Source organism: Microtus oregoni, unplaced genomic scaffold, assembly GCF_018167655.1.
Source record: "Microtus oregoni isolate MIOR12 unplaced genomic scaffold, Mior012 000008F_ref0000371, whole genome shotgun sequence".
Lineage (NCBI taxonomy): Eukaryota > Metazoa > Chordata > Mammalia > Rodentia > Cricetidae > Microtus > Microtus oregoni.
Window position 1 is genome coordinate 28,405,444 of NW_024543067.1, and position 26,561 is coordinate 28,432,004.

A 26,561-nucleotide genomic window follows, 5' to 3' on the forward strand; every position below is an offset into this window, starting at 1 on the left:
TCCTGTACTTAGGAAGAAATAAAGTAGCAAAAGTTAGCCCATCAGCTCCGAGCCCAACCCCTACAAATGCTCCGATGCAACTGTGGCCTTGATCTGGTTTGCAAAATCACAGCATGGCTGGGGCTTTGCACACCCTCTATTTGCTCTCCTCACCTGCTGCTTCCTTAGTCTGAATAAATCCTCAGAACAGATGGTAGAAGATTATCAATAAAAGGCGTTGTTAGCCTCAGTGTGAATTCACTATCCTCAGTCAACACCACCACCAAAGCACCTGCTCATTGATTACATTCTAAACAAACTTTCAGGAGACACAGTTAAATACTTCCTTTCTTGTGGAGTGTAAAGAAAAAAAAGCATTTATGTTTCTGGTGCAGTAGCAGATTATATAGTATGTGTAACTCATGAATTTCATTTTAAATAATCTTTATTACTTTCTCCAGCTTCTGATTTCATGTTTACACAGAAAATTTTGAGAAAAATCAGAAATTCACTTCTAGCTCAATGGACCTGAAGTAGTTAGAAAATACATAAATGCTGTAAGAAAAAAAAATCACAATATTAAAACGTTAGTTTAATTTCATATTTGCGATGAATGATATTTTGTCAACAAATGTTATCATTCCATTATATTAATAATATCATTTGGGTCAATCTGGTATTACTATAATTGATAAATTATTAAGGGAAAAATCCTTTGAAAAATTCTGCTTTAAATCCTTCAGTAAATAAATTAAGAAACTGAAAGTCAGAAATGATTATCTGACTGGTGGAATAATATAAATATTTCTTCATGGAAACAATGCTCTATTGTAATAAAATAGGCATTTGCATTTTAAAGCAGGCATTTAGTGATATATATTCTAATACCAAGCAAACATTTTACATAGAATGCCAGAAAATATTGGCAACGTCTATGGTAATAATTACACACATATATATTTTCTAGAGTATTAGTTTTACTATGTAAAGATGCAGTACATTTGTTTATGCTGTGGAATATTACTTTAACTGTGTGAAGATGTGTTACTTTTGTTTATGCTGCATTTGTTTAGTTACGTAAAGAATGATGCTTTTGTTTTACCTTGCCTGCCTAAAACACATGATTGGTCTAAAAAAAGCACAGAACGACCAATAGTTAGGCAGAGAAAGGATACGTGGCTTTGGGGGTGTCCTTGTGTTTATCCACTTAACCAAGGACAGTGAGCATCTTGGAAGTGTGTGGCCAATTTGCTTTTAGAGATACAAGTGCATTAAATTCTTAAGAAAACAGGCTGGGTAGTGACAGTGCACACCTTAATCCCAGTAGGCGGGAGGCAGAGCAGGTGGATCTCTGTGAATGCAAGGCCAATCTGATCTATAGATTGAGTTCCAGGACAGTCTTCAAACCTACAAATAGAAACCCTGTCTTGAAAACAAAAAAAAAAAACAAGAAGTTCTTATAAAAAGCAAGTTCCACCACACCTGCATCGTCATTATAAGAGCAGCATTTGTGTCCAATCACTGCTATTTCACATTTCCTAAACCAGGAAAGTCTTTGTTTGTCATTTAAAAAAAAATAAAGAAAGCAATGCCCACCTCTCTTGCATTTTTCTGAAACTAAACAGATTCATATTTTGTCATATATTTGATAAATATCCAGTAATGAGAGTTACAATTTTTCTAATTTCTTTTTAAAAATATTTTCTGTTTCTTGTGATGTTCTAATACATACATGTCCTTATCCTCTGATCTTGTTTCCCCTCCATGCTCACACCCCACATCCCCACCCACTGGCTTGCTGGTGCTTTTCCTCAAGGCAGATATTCATCTGCTTTTGGGACACCTATTTTCCATTGACCTGGATTGGTCCACCTTCACCCTCCGAGCAAGCCTCTTCCTTTCCCTTCTCTGCCCCCTTATACTTTCATGTGTCTAATTCAAATACAGACACACCCATACATGGATAAATTTACATCTCTGTTCTGTACATGAGGGAGGAGTGCTAACTATAATTTGAATGGCAAAGTATTCAATAGCATTGAAAGGAAACCCAGTGCCTACTCATTAATTTAAATGTAGCAGAATTCCATTATACTGTTATAAACAAAGAAATGGTAAAAGCCAAAATGACTAATATAAGAGCACCTGTCAGGAGTGAAATTTCACAAGTCTGTAATCACACATGCAAGCAGACATTACATACTGAGCCAAGATGACTGTGGGAAGACAGCTGTGCCATTCAAAACTGTGCTGTGATTTGTGGAAGCCAAATGTAAGAGAACACATCCATTCAGTTATGTTTTTCACCCATTTGTTGGAAATGCTAAGAAATACTAAAAGATTTTTTCCCAAATGACAGCCATTTCTTCAGCATTTAGGAAACATGCATGAAGAGAGTGCCACCCTAGGCATTGTGGGGTCAAGTGTGAGTGGCCGTGGACCTCATGGGAGTCACAAGCGCCAGCTATTAACACTGCCTAAGAGAGCTCAGTATTTCCACAGATCCACCGTGCTCGGATGGCTTAATTAGTCCTAGTGTGGATCAGAAAAAAGAAGGAATCCAAGAGCATGTTACTCTAGCAGAATCTAGTGGAAACTGAGACCTTGAATTATCCGAGAAGCAACTGATCACATGATTAAAGCAAATCCATCCATTCAGAATAGAGAAAATTCATAAAAACATGGAGGAAGGCTCCATGAGAAAAATGAGAAATGCTAACATGGAGTTTAACAAAATGACAATGAAATTGTCCTGAAGCTGAGGAAAGAACTCAGAGATAGTGCAGAATATGCACATGATAAGAAATTTGATGCTGAAGAAAAACCCGGTGAATATTTTGAATTGGAAGACACAGAAATTGGCACATTTGTTGAAGAAATGGCATCTTCTATAGATGCAAAACTATATGGAGTTCTGTGATATCTGTTTTGAGGAATATATTGCCAAAATTTATATCAACTACTTTTAAATAACATTTTAATTTATTTACTTATTTATTCTTTTGTGTGTATGTTTGGTATGACACACAGTTGGGTCATTTCTCTAGCTCATGGATTTTGTTTAGTGAGACAAAATATCACAATGTATATAATCTAGCCTGGCTACAATTTATAATTTTATTTTCTCAAAGTCTTTAACTCCCTAGTGTTGTAATGACTGGTGTGTGCCACCATGCTATGTAGCACAGTAAATTACTATGTTGTTGAATATTATTTTAACAAGGCAAAGATGAATTACATTTGTTTAAGCTGTGACATATTACTTTAGCTGTGTAACGATTTGTTACTTTTGTTTATACAACATTTGTTTAACTATGTAAAAATGTGTTACAGTTACATTTGTTCATGCTGATTAGTTGCATTTGTTTCATCTTGCCTGCTAAAGGCACCTGACTGGTCTAATAAAGAGCTGAATGGCCAATAGCAAGACAGGAGAGGGATAGGCAGGGCTAACACACAGAGAGAATAAACAGGAGGAGAAATGTAGGCTCAGAAAAAAGGAGGAACAAGAGAAAGGAGAGAAGAGAATAAGAGACATGCCAAGACAAGAAGTCTGGCAGCTCTCAGCCAAGCAGACATATAGACAACAAGAAAGTAAGAAAAGGGAAAAAGCCCTAAAGGTAAAACATAAAGAGAAATAGGTTAATTTATGTTAAAAGAGCAAGAAGAAGGGAGATGCTTCCATTTTCCAGTGTCCTCTTCAATTTCTTTCTTCAAACACTTAAAGTTCTTGTCAAATAGATCTTTCATTTCCTTGGTCAGAGTTAACCCAAGATATTTTATGCTATTTGTGGCTATTGTGAAAGGTGATGCTTCTCTGATTTCCCTCTCTGCTTCCTTATCCTTAGTGTATAGGAAGGCAAAGTGATCTTTTGGAGTTGATCTTGTATCCTGCCACATTACTAAAGGTGTTTATCAGCTGTAAGAGTTCTTTGGTATAGTTTTTGGGGTCGCTTATGTATAATATCATATCATCTGCAAATAACGAAAGCATAACTTCTTCCTTTCCAATATGAATCCCCTTTATCCTCTTATGTTGTCTTATTGCTATTGCTAGAACTTCAAGCACTTTATTGAAGAGGTAACGGAGAGAGTGGACAGCCTTGTCGTGTTCCTGATTTTAGTGGGATGGCTTTGAGTTTTTCTCCGTTTAATTTAATGTTGGCTGTCGGGTAGCTGTAGATAGCTTTTATTATATTTAGGTATGACCCTTGTATCCCTAATCTCTCCAATACCTTTATCATAAAGGGGTGTTGAATTTTGGCTAAGACAAAAAGGCAACCCACTGACTGGGAGAAGATCTTCATCAACCCCACAACTGAAAAAGGTTTGATCTCCAAAATATATAAAGAACTCAAGAAACTAGATCCAAAAAGATGAACATGGGATGTACTCACTCATAATTGGTTTCTAGCCATAAATAAAGGACATTGAGCCTATAATTAGTGATCCTAGAGAAGCTAAATAAGAAGGTGAATCCAAAGAAAAACATATAGGCATCCACCTGAATATTAACCTTCATCAGGCGATGAAGGGAGACAGAGACAGAGACCCACATTGGAGTACCAGACTGAAATCCCAAGGTGCAAATCAGGAGCAGAAGGAGAGAGAACACGAGCAAGGAACTCAGGACCTCGAGGGGTGCACCCACACACTGAGAAAATGGGGGTGTTCTATCAGGAACTCAACAAGGCCAGCTGACCTGGGTCTGAAAAAGCATGGGATAAACCGGACTCGCTGAACATAGCGGACAATGAGGACTACTGAGAACTCAAGAACAATGGCACTGGGTTTTGATCCTACTGCACGTACTGGCTTTGTGGGAGCCTAGGCAGTTTGGATGCTCACCTTACTAGACCTGGATGGAGGTGGGTGGTTCTTGGACTTCCCACAGGGCAGGGAATCCTGATTGCTCTTTGGGCTGACAAGGGAGGGGGACTTGATTGGGGGAGGGGGAGGGAAATGGGAGGCGGTGGCAGGGAGGAGGCAGAAATTTTTAATAAATAAAGAAATAAATTAATTAATTAAAAAAAGAGCAAGAAGAAGAAGAAGAAGAAGAAGAAGAAGAAGAAGAAGAAGAAGAAGAAGAAAAAGAAGAAGAACAACAACTAAGTAAGCTAGGCTGAGCATTCAAAACTAACAGTAAGTCTCTGTGTCATGATTTGGGAAGCCGGTCATTGCCCTAAAAGAAAGACCTAGTACATTCCTATGTGCTAAAATTTAGTGAACTCTTTAATTGTTGTAAACCTGTTACTTTAATAAAATATGAATATTACATATTTTTGTTCTACAATATTTTACAAAAAAAAACCATTTTCTTAGGTACCATGCATGGCTTATCTAGATAGTAAATAAAATTCAATCTGTTACTATAAACGCAAATGTGTTATTCATTTTTCTGTGCAGTGAAAAGATACTGTGACTGAGACAACTTAATAAAGAATGAGTTAATTTTTCGCTTCAAGCTCCTGAGAGTAAGCATGTATCACGTTAGAGAAGTATGGCAGCAGGCAGGAGCCACAACAGTTGAGCAAGACTCTAGGAACTCACATCCCTAGCTACAAGTGCAAAGCAGAGAGGAAGTGACATAAAGCTTTTACCCTCAAACTGATGTGCTTCCTGCATCAAGGTTGGATGACCCATACCTCTCCACATAGTGCCAACTGGGTTTCAAGTGGATAATGGGGCACTTGTTATCCAAACCATCACAACTTATAAAAGTGGCCGGGTAGAGTGAGTGATGTTCTTGAAGAGGAAGTGGAAGATGCACACTTAATCAAGGAGCAAAATGACCAGAATGAAGAGCATATACAGACAAAGTTTCTCAATATAGAATTTAACAATTTTAGCACATTTACAATCACAACGAGAATGAATACATTCAATGAAACTGAACTGTTTCAAACATCTTGAATTAAGATGAAAATGAAGGAAAGCAAATGTTGCCAATGATGGATAATGATTTTCTAGTATGAAGGAAGGAAAGAAGGGTCTTAAATAGACAATACCCAGTGGTGGGAATTAACCCGCTGGTAAAATATTTTTTTTCTCTGCACTGACTTGAGAGTACACCAATATATTCTGCATATGATTACTTTATTTATCTTATTATTTTATTTTTTGACAGATGAATCTTTTAATGGAAACAAAACAAAACAAACAACAGAAAACACTGCAAAAGTAGTACCACTCATTTCTTCAAATCCAGACAGGTCTGAGTATGTTCTTCATCTTGGGAGGTGGCCTGAACACACAACCACTGTGCAGTCTCCTTGGTAGGGCTCTAGTGTCAACTACTCCTGGGGCTTCAGGTTCTCTTGTTGCATCTTCTTCACCTCAGATGGAAACACAGCTTCCACAAAGACTGTGGAGTCAATATTACTGGTTTTAGAGGAAATTGCGAAGTGTCCTCTATTCTGTGGGAAGGTGTGAGCATTCAGAGCCACAGTCTGAGTTTGATCTGGCTGGGTCCTATTGACAAAGACCATGTCCACTACCACAATAAGCATACAGTATTAGTGTGGATGAATAATGTTGGTTCTGTGCTTGGTCAAATTGATGAGGTCATAGTCGGAGTGGTGGGAGAGCTCAAGAGCATAGACCAGATCATCCATGCAGATTATATCACAGATGTGGAGGTCAGTAGTACCCTAGGCTGCCCTAGGGTAGAGCATCTTGGGCCCCCAACATCCCTCTTGCTGTGAACCTAATCCACATCACCCAGGATTGCTGCTGCCAGCTCGGAATCTAAAGGGTTATAGGCTTGGTACTGAATTTTGTCATCTGTTTCTGAAATATTCTTTGCTCCTTATACATAGATTCTCTAGGGACCAGATTTTTTGTGACAAGGGCACCTTCCTTCCCAAAACAGATAAAGATGCCTTCATACTGCTGCAGGTCCACCATTACTTGTTCTTCCTTGACTGGTTTCCTCTTTTGCCTTCCCGGCCACCACCTGGACCCTCGTTGCCCCCACAGTGGAAGTCTCCACCTCGTCTGCTACCTCCTCTACTTCTTCTGCCCCAAAGCCTCTTCTTCTGCCTCCACCTTGACCTCTACCAGTCGCCTCTACTGTCTCTGTCATCAAAGCCTTGCCTGCCACCTAAGCAGCCCCCACAGAACCGAAACCTGGTTTCATCAGCCTGTTTCTTGTTGTGTTGCTCCAGCAATCCACAGTGTTCACCAGTCCACGAACTACAGGCTTTTGCATGTGCTGATTATTTTAAGTGAATGATGAGAAAAAAAATTGGAAACTAGTTTCTTAAAGAAATAGCCTACTAGTTAGTTCTTTCGAATGAGCAGAAATTTGTCAATATTTATCTAGTTCAAATAAATACAGATAACATAAATGGGCTATAGGTAAAGCAACAAAATATCCAATAGAATTACAGAAGACCATAGAAAGTGACATATGAAATCTTTACTAAATATTTAGTCAGTGTTAGGTATGTTCATATGTGTTTGTGTTCATATGTGTTGTTATATTTTAAGATCACTTAGATCAGTGGTTCTCAACCTTCCTAATACTGTGACTCTTTGATACAGCTCCTCAAGTTGTCAAGACCCCTCAATCATAAAATTATTTTCATTGCTACTTCATAACTGTAATTTTGCTACTGTTATGAATCATAATGTAAATATTTGATATGCAGTCCCCAAATGGGTTGAGACTCAAAGGTTGAGGATCACTGACTCAGTGCCATTATTACTTCAATTGTGCAGGAATTCAAAGCCATAAAATGATCAAGTTTTCTAGAAAAAAAGTAATAGTCAGCAGACACTGAGAAGACAAAAGCACTGAGTATATTCCTTTTATGTGTGCATGTTTCTATTTATAGCCAACTGTCATTCATCAGTTGTTCTATCCATCTGTGCATGCCCCTTCTATCCAAACATCTATGAGCAGAATGTTCAATACATGATTGAAGCTTTTTATAATACACAATCCAGTGTTACGATGCCTGTCTGAAAAAAATTCAGGTCCCGGGGAGAATAATAGTATATTCTGAAAATGATAGATTAAGATAAATTGACTAGCTAGTGCGTCTCTGACCTAGATATATTAGCTCTTTCAAATATCAAGTCAAGAAGTTTTATTATATAGTATTTTCTTTGAGATAACACCTTATTTTAAGCAAGAACGCCTTAATGAAATTTGTTTTAATAAGGCCTTTAAAGTGAATTTTGTTTTCATGCTAAGTGTGAGACGTGATGAGCACAGACTCAGTGTACTTCTAGTTCAGAGATAATGAAACTTAGAAATAGCATTGCACTAATCAAACAAAATCAGAGCTACATTAAAGCTGTAGCTATCATCCTCGGTGATTATACAGCCTGACAAATGCCAGTCAAACAAATTATGTGTCTTGAAATTGACACAGAGCAGTTAGAGGTGTTACCTGATTGGAAAGCTCGAGGTGGAATCAGATACCGAGATGCAGGCCTGATCTAAATGATGCATTGAACAGAGATTAAACCACAGCGTTCATTCAATATCAACTGCTGAACATCGAGATAAAATGACACCATTTTCAAACCTCTAATACCATTTCACATTCTAGACAATTTCTTGAAGAAATGTTGCAGAAATGTTGGTAAATATCAGTGAGCTGTACTAATTGGCTATCTTCATCTATGCTTTAGTGGTATTATAGTGTTGTTCAGTAAAAAGGGGAACAGTTTCTATAATAATATACCTTCACTTATTCCACTAGCTAACTGCCCATCATCACTTGGTTCATTTTTGCCTATGCTTAGATGGCACAGAGGAAAGCACAAAGGAATTAGATTTTTCCCATTTGTTTTACCATACAAGCTTTGTCATAAACTCCACAATGCTGAGAACACACACTAAACAACCCAAGCAAATAGTCTCCTGAGAACATGGCCACCGTTGGAAAATGGTCCTCCTTTTTTCATTTGAAACTATAATTATTATCGCTTTTCACTTCACAGTGTGGGTTTGCTATATTAAAATAGTTTTCAAGGAGAGTAATGATGAGGCAAGGTCATGTGATACAGCTATATTTTCACAAGTTGGTACTGTGCATACATTTTCAAAGTACCTGTGGGTTAATGCAAAATAAGAAGTGGTTTAGCATTGGCTCCTGAAGCTGGAGAGATGGCTCAGGGATTTATATCGTTTACTGCTCCTGCATAGCCCCCTCGTAATGTTGCTAACAACTGTGCAGGGCAGATCAGAATCACCTGCAACTCCAGTTCCAGGAGAATCAGTGCTTTGGCCTTTGTGGGCCCTCTCACATACATACACATGAACACATAACATATACACTAATACATACATATGATTAAAACTGACATCAGTCTTTAATACTATGACTTGTGTAAATGTATCTATGCTGCCTTGTGTTGAGTCTCTGCATCCACCCATCTTCCACCTGCTGAGGAAAAGAGTTAATAAAACTACTATTTGAACAGATAGCGGCTCTCAGGTTCCTGGTTTCTCACCTACTCTGTAATTTGTCTTTGAGATGACTTGGGACAGGATTTCTGTGAAAGAGCTTGGTAAGTAGAACTTCACCCAGGGGCTCTTTCTTTTTCTAACAAAGCACAAACTGTTTTGTTTGTTTTTGTGACTAGGTTATTTCACTTAGTAGAATATCCAAGATACTCCACCATACAATAACATACTTCCAAAATTTTTTCAAAGGTGCCATAACATCTTACTCTATGCACACACCATGGTTTAGCAACTCATTTGTGGCAACTTGTGTGGCTTCTATATTTTGATTATTGTTACTAATACAGATATGAGCATCAATAACAAACTTCTAAAGTGTTTTATAAATCTTTCAATACCAGACTTATACTTCATGCTTGCTCTCTACAAACATACACACAACATGGGTATTTTATCATTGTTAAATAAAATGGGGGGCTGGAGAGATGGCTCAGAGGTTAAGAGCACTGCCTGCTCTTCCAAACGTCCTGAGTTCAATTCCCAGCAACCACATGGTGGCTCACAACCATCTGGAATGAGGTCTGGTGCCCTCTTCTGGCCAGCACCACAGACAGAATATTGTATACATAATAAATAAATAAATAAATAAAAAATAAAATAAAATGCGTGGTGGCGCACGCCTTTAATCCCAGCACTCGGGAGGCAGAGGCAGGAGGATCTCTGTGAGTTCGAGACCAGCCTGGTCTACAAGAGCTAGTTCCAGGACAGGCTCCAAAACCACAGAGAAACCCTGTCTCAAAAAACAAAAAAAAAAAAAATGCATTCTTTAATCAGAAGCATAAAACACAATGGAACTAAAAATGTCAACAAGTTCCAGCTCAGATTTCAGTGTTCTGCTGAAACATCCAAAATTTCTACAAATGTTCTTTTAATGTTTCCATGAAAAGAACTCATTACCTCACCATCTCTTCACATGACAGCCTTTTAAATATTTAAAAATGGTTATCATATTTCCACAAAGCTTCTCTTTCCAGACAACACACACAATTTTTTCTAAAGTTCAAAACTGTCATCCAAAGTGATGTCTTTGACATATTTCAAATCAAGAGAACACCATGGGCAACAGGATTGCAGGCTCTACAGAATTGTCAAAACAGAAAATCTTATGTAGGGGGCTTTGCAAGTTTGTAATGAGATATGTTTTTTGAATAGTCCAAGGGAAAATTCACATTTTTACTTCAATTTAGTTTAAATCATCTGACATATCAAGAAACATGTTGTGAGACATTCTCTCTTATAAGGGTTTATAGTACACTTCCTTGAACAGTTGAGCTGAGATGGACTTCCAAGTGCCACTTGGGTGTTCTTGGAGAAATATGTGATGACCAGGCTTTACGTGTTGCTGTTCATAACTATTGACATACAATTCCAGGGAATCTGATAGCGTTGATACCATATCTTATTAAAAGCATCCTCTTGAAATGGATATATATATAACTATCACTTGTATCATTTAGGAAAATCAAGGTATTATTTTCAAAACTAAAAAGCCATAAGTGTAAAATTAAAGAATTTGTGTATGTTTATATTTATTTGGAGAACATCTATGTAGCTCAGACTTGCCTTAAACCCCTAAACTTCCAGCCTGAGCGTCTGTAGTATCTTATGATAAATATATGCCACTATATCCTACTTATATAAATACATAAAGCTTAAGATTTGTATATATCTATTGGGTGCCAGGTAATGGTTTAAGGCATACACAAATTGTGTGACATCTTAATCAGTTTATCCATATGTATAGTCACAAATAGCATCAAATTTTATTATTAAGATGTGTAAAATGCATTATCTAGCTTTCAGAAACTTTCGTCAGTATGTCACCCCATGGTGTTGTAGCACCGTGGATCCACCCCCAAGATATTGTAGCTCTGTGAATCCACCCCATGGTGTTGTAGCTCCGTGGATCCACCCCCATAATACTGTAGTTCCGTGAATCCACCCTATAGTGTTGTAGCTCCATGGATCCACTCCCATGATATTGTAGCTCCGTGAATCCACCCCATGGTGTTGCAGCACCATAGATCCACCCATAGTGTTGTAGGACTGTGGATCTTCCAATTCTAATCTATCAGTCACATTGCTCTTTGACCATTTCCTTATCAATACGACCACGCTTACTCCAGGCTCTGACCATCATCATTTCTGTCTAAGTTCTAAAATGTAGACTAATTTATATTGGCTATGCATGAGATCATGTGGTACTTGTTTTTTTTTTATTAGGCCCAGCTTTGCTCACTTAACATAATAACATCCAGTTACATTCTCTTTGTCTCAAATATTTTGATGGATGAGAAGTATTACATGTTCTATATACAGACAATGTTTTCATTATTTATTTATCAATAAAGACGATCATGAATTGCCTCTGTTTCTTGACTATCATATCAAGTGTTATAATGGACAGGGGAATATAGTTGTCTTTTCTAGACTGATGCATTACAGCTTACTTCTATACTTAATTTGGGGTGTAATAGTCTATACTGTTCTTTAAATAAATTCACCTTCCCACTGTCTTAGTTAAGGCAGTTATTGCTGTGAATACAGTACCAAAAACAACTTGGGGAGGAAAGTGTTAATTTCGACTAAGTTGTCATATTATAGAAAGAAATTCAGAGTTGAAACTCAAGCAGGAAACTGAAAGCACCAGCTAATGTAGAGGTCATGGAAGATTCCTGCTTATTTGCTTGATTCTTCTGGCTTGCTCAGTTTGTTTTCTTACAGAACCTAGGCCCACCAGCCCAGGGCTGGGATCAATCCCAATGGAATGGGGCCTCTACTATTAATTACTACTTAAGAAAATACCCTACAGGCCTGTCCACAGCCTGAGTTTATGGAGGCATTTCCTCACTTGAGGGTCCCTTTCCTCAAATGACTCTAGCTTGTATCAAGTTGACGTAAAACTAGGTAGCATAACCAACCACAGTGTGCAAGGCTGGACCACTCTCCACATGCTGTCTAGTAGTGGTGGCATTTTGGGTTGCAGGTACAAACTGAAACTCATGTCTTTCCCGGTTGCAAACTCTTCTCCACCTGATGTAAGGGTAAGGCATTCTAGGCTGTCTTTGAGCCCTGGCCTGCACATGGAATTTCCAGTTTCTACAAGGTGCCTAGAATAATAAGGTCCAAAATGAATCCTCAGGATAGCTTTGTACCTCGCTCCCAAGGAGGTGGAGTCTTATTGCCTTTTACACTTCCTGATGATGGAGCAGGGATGGGGAGCCACTAAGCCTCCTGACAAAAGGCTCAGTCTTTGTGCATTGCCTGGATGTGGGAGGCATCAGGATTCTGTCAAGCACTGCGTTTCACCATGGGAAACCTTGAACTGCATCTTATGTTTAAGGAACCCTCAAAGCAAAAGTAACGTTCCCTTGCTGAGATGCTTGGAATAGGAGCCTTCCTCAGCGTTTCTTTACATTGGGGTGGTACTGCATGCTTGCTCCATGGTCTTTGACGGGGTGATGAGAAGATGACATTTCACTTTCAATTTTAGAATACAGAGTTTACTGCTGCAGCCTAGACAGAGTTATGGAGCCTGCCATAATAGCTACAATCTTTAGTATCCAGTACTCTGAAAACAAGCAGCAAACGGCATAGATGTAAAATCCTCCACCAGAGCACAAGATTATTTCTTTGTTGAGAGTTTAGATAACACCAGAAGTTTCTAGTGATGAGACTTCAGCTGCACACATTTAGATGTAATGCTGCTGAACATGCACAAGATGACAATTCATAAGTTTAAATTCATAAGCACATGGACAATTTCACAGGACCCCACAGAGGTATAACACCAATCCCACAATATTTCCAAGGGATGTACGAATATAAAAATAGCATTTCAGACTCTACTTCTAAATCTCAGGTTATTATTATTTCTACTACATCTGCAGTCACTTCCTTGACTACAGTTTTGAATATTGTAAATCATTATATGTCCAAAGTATGCAATAATTTTCCAGTACTTTGAAAGGTAGTAAACTCATGGACTAAACAGTAATCAGTTGATAAACAGTGTGGTGCCTTATCACAAAATATAAGATTTATATTGATGTTGGATTTAATTGCATGGAATCAGTATTTCCTAAATTTGACACATGTCTACAAGGATTTAGACTTTCTGCTTACCAAGTTAGTATGAACAAGTGGCTGTGTTTACACATTGTAAAGTATAACAGAACTGCCGACCTATACTAAATTGTACACAGAGTTATTTTAATGACCCTATAGTGCTTGTTAACATAATATAATAAAAATAACTATAGGGCTATTTACATGCAAATATATGTTATAAAAGAATAAAGACACGTTCATCATAACTTTTCGTTGTGCTTTTAAGTCAACTCTACAAGCAACACTTTGCTTTTCTGGTGTTGATAATTATAAGGTATGATATTTATATCTTCAAGAAGACCCTTCACAAAATAAAATGTAGAATTTGATTATAAGAAAGTCCATTATATTTACTAGAGAAGGAAAAAAACAACATCAAACATGAACTTTTTTAACAACATTAGCAGATTTTAATTGGAAACTTAACACCTCTATTTAAACTCTGACTCACCTGGTAATTTTAGCCTCATTACAAATGTACTAAAAGTAATGATTTCAAACTAAACATAGAAAGTAAGTGATTGTTTTATTGTCACTTATTTTAGCTTTTGTCAAAGAAGAAAGCATCACCAAAATCTTAGCATGTTCCTAATCTAGGAAATAAGGCAAGATACTTAATAAAAACATGTATTATCAAAGTGTAAGATGGAAAATCAGTGGAAACACAAGAGGACATAATTCCATTTTTAAAAATTGATTTATCAATTATATATCTCAATTTGACTAGGAAAATAGATGTTTTTTAAGTTGGTGTCTGGTTTACATACACAATGGCACTTTTTAAAAACACCATTAAGAAGAAGAAAGTTATGTCAACTTCAAGAGAAACAGGTAAAAATGGAGGTCATATTTTAAGACAGTTAAGCTAGTCTCAGAAACACAAATAGCACATTCTATCTCATTTGTGCTTCTAGCCTTTATATAGACATATAAAGTAATGTATTTATGTATGGCAAGAAATTAAAGGTGAAACTGATCAGGGGAAAGAGGAGACAAGCAAAAGGATGGGGAGAGAGAGAGGGTCTGGGCATGAGAGATATAAATGCATATATATATATATATATATATATATATATATATATATATGATAGTTTCACAACAATTTGGAAATAGTGACACACATTTTATATTTTAATTTCAAAATATCTTTTGTTTGACTTGAGTGTGATGTTTAGTCACCTTCCAGTGTTTATTTGCCAGTGTTTTCAGAGTAGCAAATGTAAAACACTGTAGTGATGAATAAGTATGAGTTTATCTTTCCCTCTAGAGCTACTATTCTAGTAAAGGTTCCAGTTACTTTTAAGTGAGCTCACGTAAGAGCTTCCATGTGCCTACACTTCTTCTGTAACTGCCTCATTTCAACTATTTACCTCCATGGAGCAGCTAAAATGTGTGTGTGCGTGTGTGTGTGTGTGTGTGTGTGTGTGCATGCACACACACATCTAATATATCACAGTAAATCTTCTATGAGAATATGTTTTTTTACTTACTCCTCATATGATACGTAAATGAACCTCAGTAAAAGATGATAAATGATTTAAATTATTTTTGCCATGTTTTTATTTCAGCATATTATACATGTTTTAGTAAATGTTACTTATTTGTTTGAAACTATAATTGTTGTTAGATTTCAAGACATACCATAATGCCTTTAACACTGATTTTGCCAATGTGTAAAAAATTCAATTCATGTTGATGAAAATAAATAAATAAATACAACTGGCTCATTCCATTTAGTGTAACTTAAGTTTATAAGAATTCAGGCCTGGCACTGGAAACCTGCACAACTTTTCAAGTCTAGTGAGGTGATGAGCCTTAGAGGAGACCCATCTACCATCACTTTCATAAACAATGTAATTCCTAACCAAATTCTAAATAGTTATCTTTAAACCAGCAGGGCAGTGTAGCTCTCATTACTCAGCAAAGAAACTGTTGCCTGTGACAAACCAATACAGAATGCCACACACTGGCCAAATACAAAAAAAAAAAACCCTTATGACTACATCTAAAGCACAACTCCTGAATCAAAGGCTCAACAAACCTTGTAGAAAAGGAACAAAAAAATATGAGAGCCAGAGGACAAGAAAATCTTCTGGGAGCTTGTGCCTCCCAGAAATGGCCACACTGCATTATATGACTGCCTGGAAAGATCTGAACAAATAGAACACCAATAGATGTGGTAACACGGAAGGCAGAAGCCTCACAGTGCACCACCCATAAAGGAAGAACTATAGGCAACTAGGAAATGCTGAGATTAGAAGAAAGAACACTCCCCAAGGATGAGCCCCTAACTGGGTACCCAATACAATTGGTCAGCACTGAATTCTCATATATATACTCAACACTAAATGATGTATGAGTGTGTGTGTACCATATATGTTAATGGTATAATATAATAAATAATACAGTGTGCTGTAAAATATAAGTATGCATAAGGCTAAATTCATTTTATATATAAGCATATTATATATAATATAGAGTCATGTTTTCATGTGCAAATGAGATTTCTTTATAATATTCTTGTTTATTATTTGGATTTGTATCCCCAAATCTGATTCTAATTATAAGCTCCTAAATTAATTTGATGTTTTCATTTGTGTGTTTCCTCTTTGATCAATCTTCAGCTTAATAAATTCTATTCCTTGGTTATTAATCTAGTGATCTATTCATCTGAAGACTTTTCAGTTTTAATAAGGAACTAAAAGTTTCACTTGATTCTGTTTTCAAATCTTCTTTCTCTTCTCTTTTAATTTCTTTCATTACACATATTTCATATCTATACTATTTTACATAACTCAACTCAATTTTCATTAATTATTTCTAGACTTAATTTATTCAGATATTATTTAGACTGACATCAGTTCCTTTCTGGCACTTTAAAAATGACTAATAATTTTAGATTTTGGATTTCTCATTGACTGAATACTGGTTGGTAGCCATGAACACTCTGCAGAGCTTATGTTGAAGATGCCTTCATCTGGGAAGGACCTGCAATCTTGAGTGATTTTTGCTGTATTTGGTAGTATATATCTTAGACTTCAAAGACAGTAAAAAAGGAAAGTCACAGGCACTCAAAGCCATCAAAGATGTTCAATGAGCATAAATCCTAGGGTATAGTAGTTTTGCCTTACTCTAGGCTACCAGATACCCATTTATATTGCCTTCATTGCCCTCAATAGCCTTTTCCTGCTTAATTCTTCCACCAAATGGACCTTAAAGTTTTCTCTGTTTTCGGGGGCAGTGTTTTCGCCCCATTAATCAATACTGATTATTGCCTTGGCAGCATCAAGACTTGCCTAGTGGGTAAACCTCTTGGTATCCCTGTAAAGAATTATCTAGACCAGGTGAGCTGACATATCGACTTTAACAATAAGAAAAAGTGAGCTGAACACTGAATCTCCTTCTGCCTTTCAGTTTGAGACAGAATGTGAGCCACTTCCTCAAACTCCTGCCACTATATATATATATATATATATATATATATATATATATATATGTATATTTTTTTTTTACCAAAATCAGCTGCCCCTTCAGTCTCTGAGGCAAAACTAGCTTTTGGTTCATTTGTCGGGTATTTTGTCATAGCAACAAGAACAGTAATTAATATAAGATCCAATCCCATGACTTGCAAAAGTCCTTTCTCCATGATCCTTTTATTCACTGTTTTGCTATTAAAATTATTTAATTTAGATGTAATAAACTTTTATTTCTTATTTCTTTTATTTTGTTAATGACTTATTTCCTCCTTGTGAAATTTTCCAGAATTTTATTTAAACACTTTTGTTTTCTGAGGGTCCAGTTTTTCATCTTCATAAAAATCCCGTGAGGAAACAGAACCCTTGTCTTTTTTGTTCGTGGCAATATAGCCATTGTTTATTCTGGGAACATTAACTAGAATATGAAAATATGTTATGTAAATAGATGGCTGAAATTATTTGTAAACTCAGCCTATTTTCAAATCAACAGATTTCTTTTATAATTTCGGGAAGCTATATTAGATTTAAAAAAAATAACCCAATTTGCTATTTTTGCCCTCTCTGAGGAGATTGTTTAAAAACAGAAATATTATGCTTTGTTGCCTAGAAACCTATGAGAGAGATATTTAAGCCACCAAACCCCTCTGGAATCTGCTGAAAGCACAGAACCACCTGTAATTATTGACAACGCACATGGTGCATGCATTGCGTGTAATCGGGCACAGGCACCGTAACAAAGAACTGTGATATTGTTGTGAGGACTGAAGGAATAACATTTAAAATTCTCAACCATACTCTCATAAATAAGCGGGGGATTTCAAAAGACTAGTTGATAACATGAACTTATTCAATTATTAAGATATCTTCTTAAGTTTGCTGAAGTTTTAAAAATCTCACACGACAGAGTGATTTAATGGCAACCCCATCAGCTCAATGCAGTTCAAAGCTGTTCCAACAAATGAGTTAAGCCAATTTGCAAATGTCAAGCATGTCCCTTTAAATTGGTTCATTAACTCACTTTTGGAAAGCTGTGTCAAGAACCAGGAGTTACTGGCATTGCTCATTAGCTGATCTCCTGGACAGGGTAAATAGGTTTAGATGGAATTAGACTGATTAGTCTACCTAAAATTCAGTGGAGCCTAGCTTTTCCCAACTGCTTTCTCTATGGTAGGTAGTGGCAAAACATTTCCAGTCTTGCAGATTTTAGCGAGAACCAGGGAATGTCTCAGCCAATCTCTATACCAAGGTTCACTAGCAGAGACACAGGCATTTTGTAACACCTTTTCCTACTGATTTTAGTTACAGCAGAAATATCACGAACAGCAATGCAAAGGAGGTAGTGAAATAGATGTCCTGCAAAAGTTAAATAGAACAGAGATTGAATGGCACTGAGAGAAAATGTAAAGTAACAAAATAGCAATCTGTAGCCTAGCAGAATGGCCAAGACATCATGTTTTGAGAAGCAGGTTTTTAGCATGAGGGTTATTCTTTGAATCCTTCATTTTTCACTCAATATTTCATTTGAAGCCTTGGTTTTTTTTTCTTTTTCTGTTGTTCCTGTCATTTGAAAGGGATCACATTCATACTTAATGAGAGACAATCACAGAAGAGAAGTCCATTATATTAGGGCTTGTTAGCACCAAGGACATTCTTGAATTAGTAGGAATGAAAGGTACAGAAAAATCTAAGATATAGAATTTGGCTTTTTAGACACTCAAGCAAGTATATCTTCACTGCAGACTGCAGCATGGCACTGTGAGCCTTAGTGACTGTGAGCATCTGTATTTCCTAACTTCTGCTGCAGTACCCCACAGAGGGATGTCCTCATGGCTGAGGAATCTTGCTCTCTCTCCTCATGTGGTAAGGTGGCCACAAGGACACACATGAGGCTTTTCTAGGAATAATGGGAGCCAAGCACATGGAACATACTCAAGTGCCTGGCATCTGTGTAATATCGTTGCTCTCTGTCACCAACACACTCATCTTTCCGTGTTCTATCAGATCCCTGTCCTCGGGAGCGTAGAGCTCGATACTTTATGGTTAGAGTCAAGTCTGTAAATTGTCTTACTGTTTAGAAAACATTTTATGGTGGGACAAACAGATTTGGACATAGGAAGAAAATCTGAATATTGTGTTCATTTGTCTTGGGTGACAAGAGAATCCTGAGACAGGGTTAGCTGCAGAGTACAGGCTAATTCCAATTGTGCTCCTAAGCCTTCCAAGCTTGCCAACATGATGAAATGGTCAGTTCTCCTTTGGTTATGAGATACACTGTTAGAATGTGGAAGGACAACAGCCCTGAGTGTCAACCTGATTCTAGGAAAACCTCAAATATTTTATGGTAGGAAATAATATAAGTATTATTTATATTGATATATAATATATTAATCATATAATAATATAATAAATTATGGGATATATTACTAAAACAGTACTTATAATTTTTCAGAAACATTCAGTTATATTTATATAGCATATACTCTATATTTTCATATGTTAGTTATATATATTTCTATATTACATGAACACATTCATGCTCATATATCTCCATACTTAAAGTCTTTAATGCAGCATTTCCTACTACTTTGGTTGGCATACTTGTACATACTAAAAAAGGATAAACTTTCTCAGACATTCCTTAAAGAATATATATTGAATATTTTATATCTTTCTCTTTCTGATTCTGAAAGGCAAATAATATTATTTTTCCCAATCCTCAGATAGAAAATGTAATTTTTCTATGGCCACAAGGCAGAGAAGTTGATTGTGGTAGCTTACACCTATGATTCCAACACTCAAGAGGTTGAAGCAGAAAAATAACTACCATTTTGAAGCCTTTCCTTGCTACCGATTGAATTACATGCTAGTCTAACAATGAGACCTTTCCCAAAAGAATAAACCAATCGAACAACCAAACAGTCTAAAAGGAAAGAAAGGAGTCTAGATAGTCATGCTGTGATTTGGAGTGCTTACTGTACAGTAAATCACAACGCCAAGCACCAAGCTTCCAGAGCCAATTAGACATCCCATGCACAGCACTAAACCCTGCTCAAGGGCAAGATGGGCGGGGTGACCACTGAGGGTGACCATCCTAGCCAAGAAAACAGGAGCCTATGCTCAGAGAGAGGCCTGCACTCTAAACATAGGTGAGGAGTGATAGCTGGGACATCTGGCAATCTCTTTGGTCTTTCCACCCTGCCTTAACACACACACACACACACACACACACGCACACACAGGCACACACACACACACACAGGCACACACACATATTTAGTAAGTAAATAAAGGAATGGCATGAATTCTGATTTTGAGGAACTTAAGCTTATTAATTATTTGAAAGATGGAGTTAAGGGCCAAAATTTAAATATGTACCTGTTCATTATTCATCACTTTATAATAACAAATGTTAAATCGTTTCAATACTTAAGTATGTTTTGTTATATATCTTAGTGAATTCAAGACTTGAGAAATAAAGTAAGTATTTAAAATTTGTGATAATAGACATAACACTATGCCAAGAGACTATTACTTCCCAGTATGAAATAAAGACACATGTCTTGAGACATGGAGAGAAGCTAAGGTGGTTTTGCAGAAAGGATTAAAGCAATGTTTTTCCAATAATGGGAAAAGGCTTCCCTCAAGCACCTCATAGAATGAATGAGACAAAATATAAAGTTTTCTCACTACAGTAGATAGTCTAGCAAAATATCTTTTTCACTGCCTTCTACTCTGTAGCGTGTTCCATCAAAAGAGTAAACTTTATGTCTCTTTTCATTTTGTCAAACATAATGGAAAATAATAATGTGTCATCTCTGATCCTAAACATCATCAGTATTGAAACACCTTGCACCTGCTAACACATGGGATCATTAGAGCCTCAGAAGCCAAAGGCTGTAAGGATAAATATTCAGACGCAGGCCAAGGAGTATAAGAATGCTCTGCCAAGATCACGTGACATGCCCACCAAATTCAAAATTGCCATATATGCAGAGGGAGGCCATGACCTCTTGCTCCATAAATAATAAGTTGATACCATTTACTTAATGCATATATAGAAATTTGCTTAATGATGTATAGAAAAATAGCTAATTAATACTTACATTTCTAATAAAATCACTCAAAACCATGTAATTAGACACCTGTTATCAGAAAAATATACAAATCACTACACAAATATAAGAAAATATGAAAATACAGTAATTTAGTTCATAGTAAAAAATGATAGTAAAACATATAATGTTTTGACCATATTCAAGAGTAAAGGTTACTTTGGGACTCAAGAGAAAAAGTGACCTTTGTACTTATCAAAGACAAAATATATCATAAAAATAGTAAATGTTTCCAGGTCTTGCATGTTTGAAGGTAGTGTGACCATTTACAAACTCCTACCACCTCAATTGACGGTCAATGGAGTTTATTGTTAAATTGAATATTATCCACAAACGAAAGTAAAAACAACATAAGTAAAAGTCAAATGACTACGGTGTTACAAATTTCCTCCAGACAAAAGGGTTATATATAGATAGCTTTGTGGACCATTTATTTTTCCCATGTGACGTGTGTTGTCGTAATCTGGGAGGGGGAGTTTGCTCCTGTGTGACATGTGTTGTCATAACCTGGGAGGGTTTTTTTTTTTTTTTCACTCAGATCTTCTTTCAATTCAGTGTGAAGCCAAGAGGACACAACACCAGGAAGAAGAGGAAATCAATTCTTTTCATCTCTTAAGAAAAATGGTTCCATTCCAACCACACTGACTCCTTCTTTTGCAACACACTAGAGAAGGAGATGTAAGGTTCCATGATATTTTACAATATGTTTAAGTGAAGTCATGATCTTTGTTGAGAAGAGTGTGCAAGATGGTAAAGAAAATTAATTTTACTTCTTCTATTCCATAGATGCTATCATACATGACTGAGAATGAAATATGAAATCCCAAGGATGCCTCCTCAACTTTTAAGTAGCATGGGCACTAACAATGCCACCTCCTTCCTCCCACTTCCAGGACTCATGGGTATCACAAGTAGACAAACTACACATTACCTTTAGTAAAAACCCAGAGCTGCTACATCAAGGACTGTCCTTAAGCACAGTTCCTGTCATTGGGCAGGCCAATTTAAAACAATTCAAAACCTTTCCAATGTTATTTTGGATATCTAACACACATATCACTTACTTATTGCAAATCTCTTAATATAATTTGAATATGAAATTGTAGATGGAATCTCTTCCTTAAAGGCTGCTTGATGACATCTCCTTTTTGAGAAGTCAGCTTTGGGTGTCATTCCTGACACACAAGCAGGGGATCACATTTCTGTAGATCTTAATACCCATTTTAACTATTTTAACTGATTCATGATGGAAAAATACTAGGAATATTTAGCAACCAAAGGATTGCTTATTTTCTGAAGTCACGTTTTGATTGGCCTAGAAATGTGATTTTGATTTTCCTAATAATAAATAAAATAAGATTGAAAATGATTTAATACAAGGTGAATGATACAATCTATCTGTGATTATAAACAGAGAGTCAGAGTTTTCAATCTATGGAGTGGCATAAATATAAATGAAAAGAAATAATTGAAATTATATATGGTTTGATTGAGTTATAATTTAGTAGACACATTTGTCCAAGACTAGATAAAAATAAGTTCCATTTGTTTTCCTTCTTAAAAGTTCTCAGTGGCAAAAATCAAATAAGTGAACAAATCAAACAGTACAAATGGAAAAAAAAACTTTATTTCAGAAGATTCCCATTGATTGTGCAAATGACCACACTACAGAGTCTATGCGAGCAGTTTAAGACATGTTTGGAGCCAGCCTACCCCAGCTTGATGTGCAAGCCTTTACCCAGCCTTGGGATATTAAGTGACTTATAGCGCTCAGTCCTGTTTTCACTTTGAAGCAGTGGACTGACTGTAAAATCCTCACAGTTGCTGTGAGACCTAAGGATGAATTTTGCATTGCCTGGAACACAGTGAGAGATGTTTCATGTTAGTTTTAGAATATGACCATGGAGTCCTGCTGCAGGCTTCTTATTTTCTTTTCTCTTGCATAAGCCTAGGGAAGGTGACTGCTACTGCTAAGTCATGAAGTTACTCAAAAATCTAAGTAGAGTCCGATGTAGTATGGATCCTGACAGCAGCTAGCTAGGACTTGCATCTACCTATACATGCCATGTGCCTGAAGGACCCAGTGGGTGAGTTTCAGTTTTATGTAGGCTTTGTGTCACTGCAACCTCAGAGGGCTCCTTCAGCAGGAGCATCCTTCCCCAGCAGTACCCGCTGCCTTAGTTAGGGTTTCTATTCCTGTGATGACACCATGACCACAGAAACTCTTATAAAGGAAACTTTTTAATTGGACTGATGTACATTTTCAGAGTTTGATCCATTACCACCATATCATCATGATGAGACATGGCGGCATGCAGACAGACATGGTGTTGGAGAAGGAGTTAAGAGTTCTCCATCTTGAACAACCGACCAAAAGAAAGGGAACTGTGTCTCTGGGCATAATGTAAGCGTAGGAGATCTCGGAGCTCACCTTTACAGTGACATTGACAAGGCCGTGCCCATTCCAGTAAAGCATGACTTCTAACAGTGCAACCTCTATAGGGGCCATTCTCTTTCAAACCACTACACCCGCCTACACTGTCTCACAATCATGCCATTTAGAAAAGGTCCAAGACTAGACAGAGCTAAGGCTGTGGGCTTCGGAGGAACTAAATAGCAGCTGATAGCAAACTGAGTCGCGGGTTGTGATACTCAAATAGTTTTATGGCATCTTAAGTGCTATTCTGAAGATGGGTATCATTTACTACCGATTCTTTTCCCATACTATAAATAAAACCACTTCAGCCATGATAAAAGACTTATAAACATTTCTGCTAGCGCTATCATGATAGGAGCTGTACTAAGATACTGATTAAAATGCACTATTCTGTGGTAGCTTCTTTTCTAAAATAAACAGAACAAAGAAAGTGTATTTTCTAAAAATGTTTTCCATCACTTTTGAAAGTACCTAAATTCCTTAGTTCGATGTCTACAAGTTTAGTTATATATTCTATGACTCATAGCAAAACTTCTATTGTAACTGAGATATTTTTATACAACCAAGTCATTTAAGAAATGGCGAATCTAAAGCTAGCATTTCTAGTTCTCATGGTCATTCATCCATTGTTAAGCACATATCATGTTCCAGATATAGATGCACACCGGGAGGTGTGAGAGTGAAGCTAGGAAAAACAGACCTGGTCTTTCTCCAAGTCTAGGTAGATTGACAACACCCTGATGCGTGTCCCAAAGACACAGAGGAAATTCTCATCAAGTTATATAAGCTCATTATTCTTAGTGTGAAAATGCAGGGCCTTCAAGATGATGGAAAAGGCATTTGCCCATTAAAATGGAGGACCAACCTCAGAACCCACATGGTAGAAGGAAAGACCCGACTCTTGTATGTGTAGTCCCCTGACCTCTGTGAATTGTAGTACACAGCTTACAAGAAATGAATAATATCATAAAAGAATTAAAAAAAGCCCACTGTGCAGCAGTATGTTCCATAGGTATGTTAACACCATCCAGACACCCGGGAACAACCATGATGATACTTTCAGCTTGCTTCAGACTTTATGTGAAATAGTCATATGAATTCATAACACCTAACAGCACAATATTAGGAACATCAGGAAAATCTTTTGGTCTTAAATTATCACGTTTCTTCTTTTTGAACTTATACATTTTTTCATATAAATAAGTCCTTGTGTGCTCAGAATGAAGAGATTATACATAGAATTATCTGTGTTCAAGAAAAAAAATGAATGATGCAAAATATCCAGAGTATTAACTCTGAGATGAGAGAGGTAGGTCATATTAAATTAAATATGCTTTCTCTGAAAGGATACAGAATAGAGCTTCCATGATAGTTTTTTTTTTCTGCAAGAAAGGAAGAAATTTCTAGAAAAATTAATTGTTTTGTGCTCCATTAGAGTCACAGAATAACAGTAGGGTTGTTGTTCTTGTCCTGAGAGACTTAAAGCTGTGTAGATTAATCTTCACAGATTCCTTTAATACATACTATATTTGTAACTTACTCCAGATAACTGCTTGAGTGTGTCTTCAAATTTCCTCACATACATGTTTATTAAATATATTTCAGGACACCACATGAAACTTGACACTGTTCCTGGAGGCTTACAGGAAATGGAGGTGCGAGAATAATGTATTGAATCAGAAGAGTGGCAGGAAAGAGGAAGATAGAGGCTCACAATCCCTCATGACTATCCATTTGTGGTACTGGAGCATAGTTCTCAAATATTTATTATATTCTTCATCTTTATGGAGATAAGTGTCATAATATTTCATAAAAATATAAATAGCATCAAATTGATAAAATAAAATCATCAAAGAAAAATAAATTTGGACACTGTTCCTGAGTTTCCTGGGATTGTTTCTGTCTATGAAACATAATGATCATAAAACAATCCTCTTGTAAGAGTAAGCTTATAATTATCTCATTGTACACATAATTTTCAAATCACATCATCTTACAGGTGTGTCAAAAGAACTAGGTCCAAGGCCAATGTACTCAATATCTCTGTCAATGAGAGGATATCTCCAAACAGTGTGGCATGCTCAAATTTTAATGGTGGCCAAGAGTAAAACGGGTTTATAGAGGACCTACTTTATGACATACACAGTGCAAGCTTGTCTCTTCTTTGTGAATATCCGTATGTTTACAACTGTCCTTTGTAAAGTTCAGGGTTAAATACAAAACATAAGCAAACTGATCAGCTCTACCGAGTCTGCTATTTTTCAAACAAATCTGTCATTATTCAATAAAAGAAGTGAAAGAAGATATATCAATATTTTAGGATTACATATCTTAAAATATTACTCCAATTGATAGAACAGAATTAATATAATGTAGGTGGTAATCATTAATTATTCAGGTAAAAACAAAGAAAATAGAAATGGGCTTAAGTAAGGGCACTTAGTAAGTTTCTAACAAAGTGGGAGATAGAATAAAGAGCCCGACCACTCCCTGGCGGCCAGCATCTTGAGGTTTTGGCACTTGGATGGATGATTAACTCTGACAGGTTAAATTAACATGAACATAAAACAGAGGAAATCTATCTTTGCGAGTCACTTTGCCAGGAAACACAAGCCTGTAATTGCAGTGATCCAGCTCTTCAGCATGAAGCCAGCCCACTGCTTAGGTCAGGTGATTGATTTGATAGTTCAAGTCTACTTTAGTCCTAGGGGGATCAGGAATGGTGCTTTCACAACCGTAGTGTCTCTTAATGTCTATCCATTAAAATATAGATATAAATAAATTCTACTCCCTGCCTACACATAATCTTCCTTATTAATTTCTTTAGTTTTATTTATTTTGGCATTTAGTGGTAGGTTCTCACTTTGTAACCAAGAGCATCTCCGAACTCAATGCCATGCAGGCTGACCTCACTTCCTTTTGATGGTCTGGATAGATGTTAGAAATCACTCATTAAGCCTCTATCA

At 36.6% G+C, this 26,561-nt stretch overlaps 1 protein-coding gene and 1 pseudogene across 2 annotated transcripts in view; both read right to left on the reverse strand.

The window, feature by feature from the left end:
* The window catches only part of Cntn5 (contactin 5), a 1,138,775-nt gene that overhangs the window by 911,106 nt on the left and 201,108 nt on the right, over positions 1 to 26,561 (reverse strand). The window lies entirely within an intron of this gene.
* LOC121451296 lies at positions 6,178 to 7,117 on the reverse strand (annotated as a pseudogene).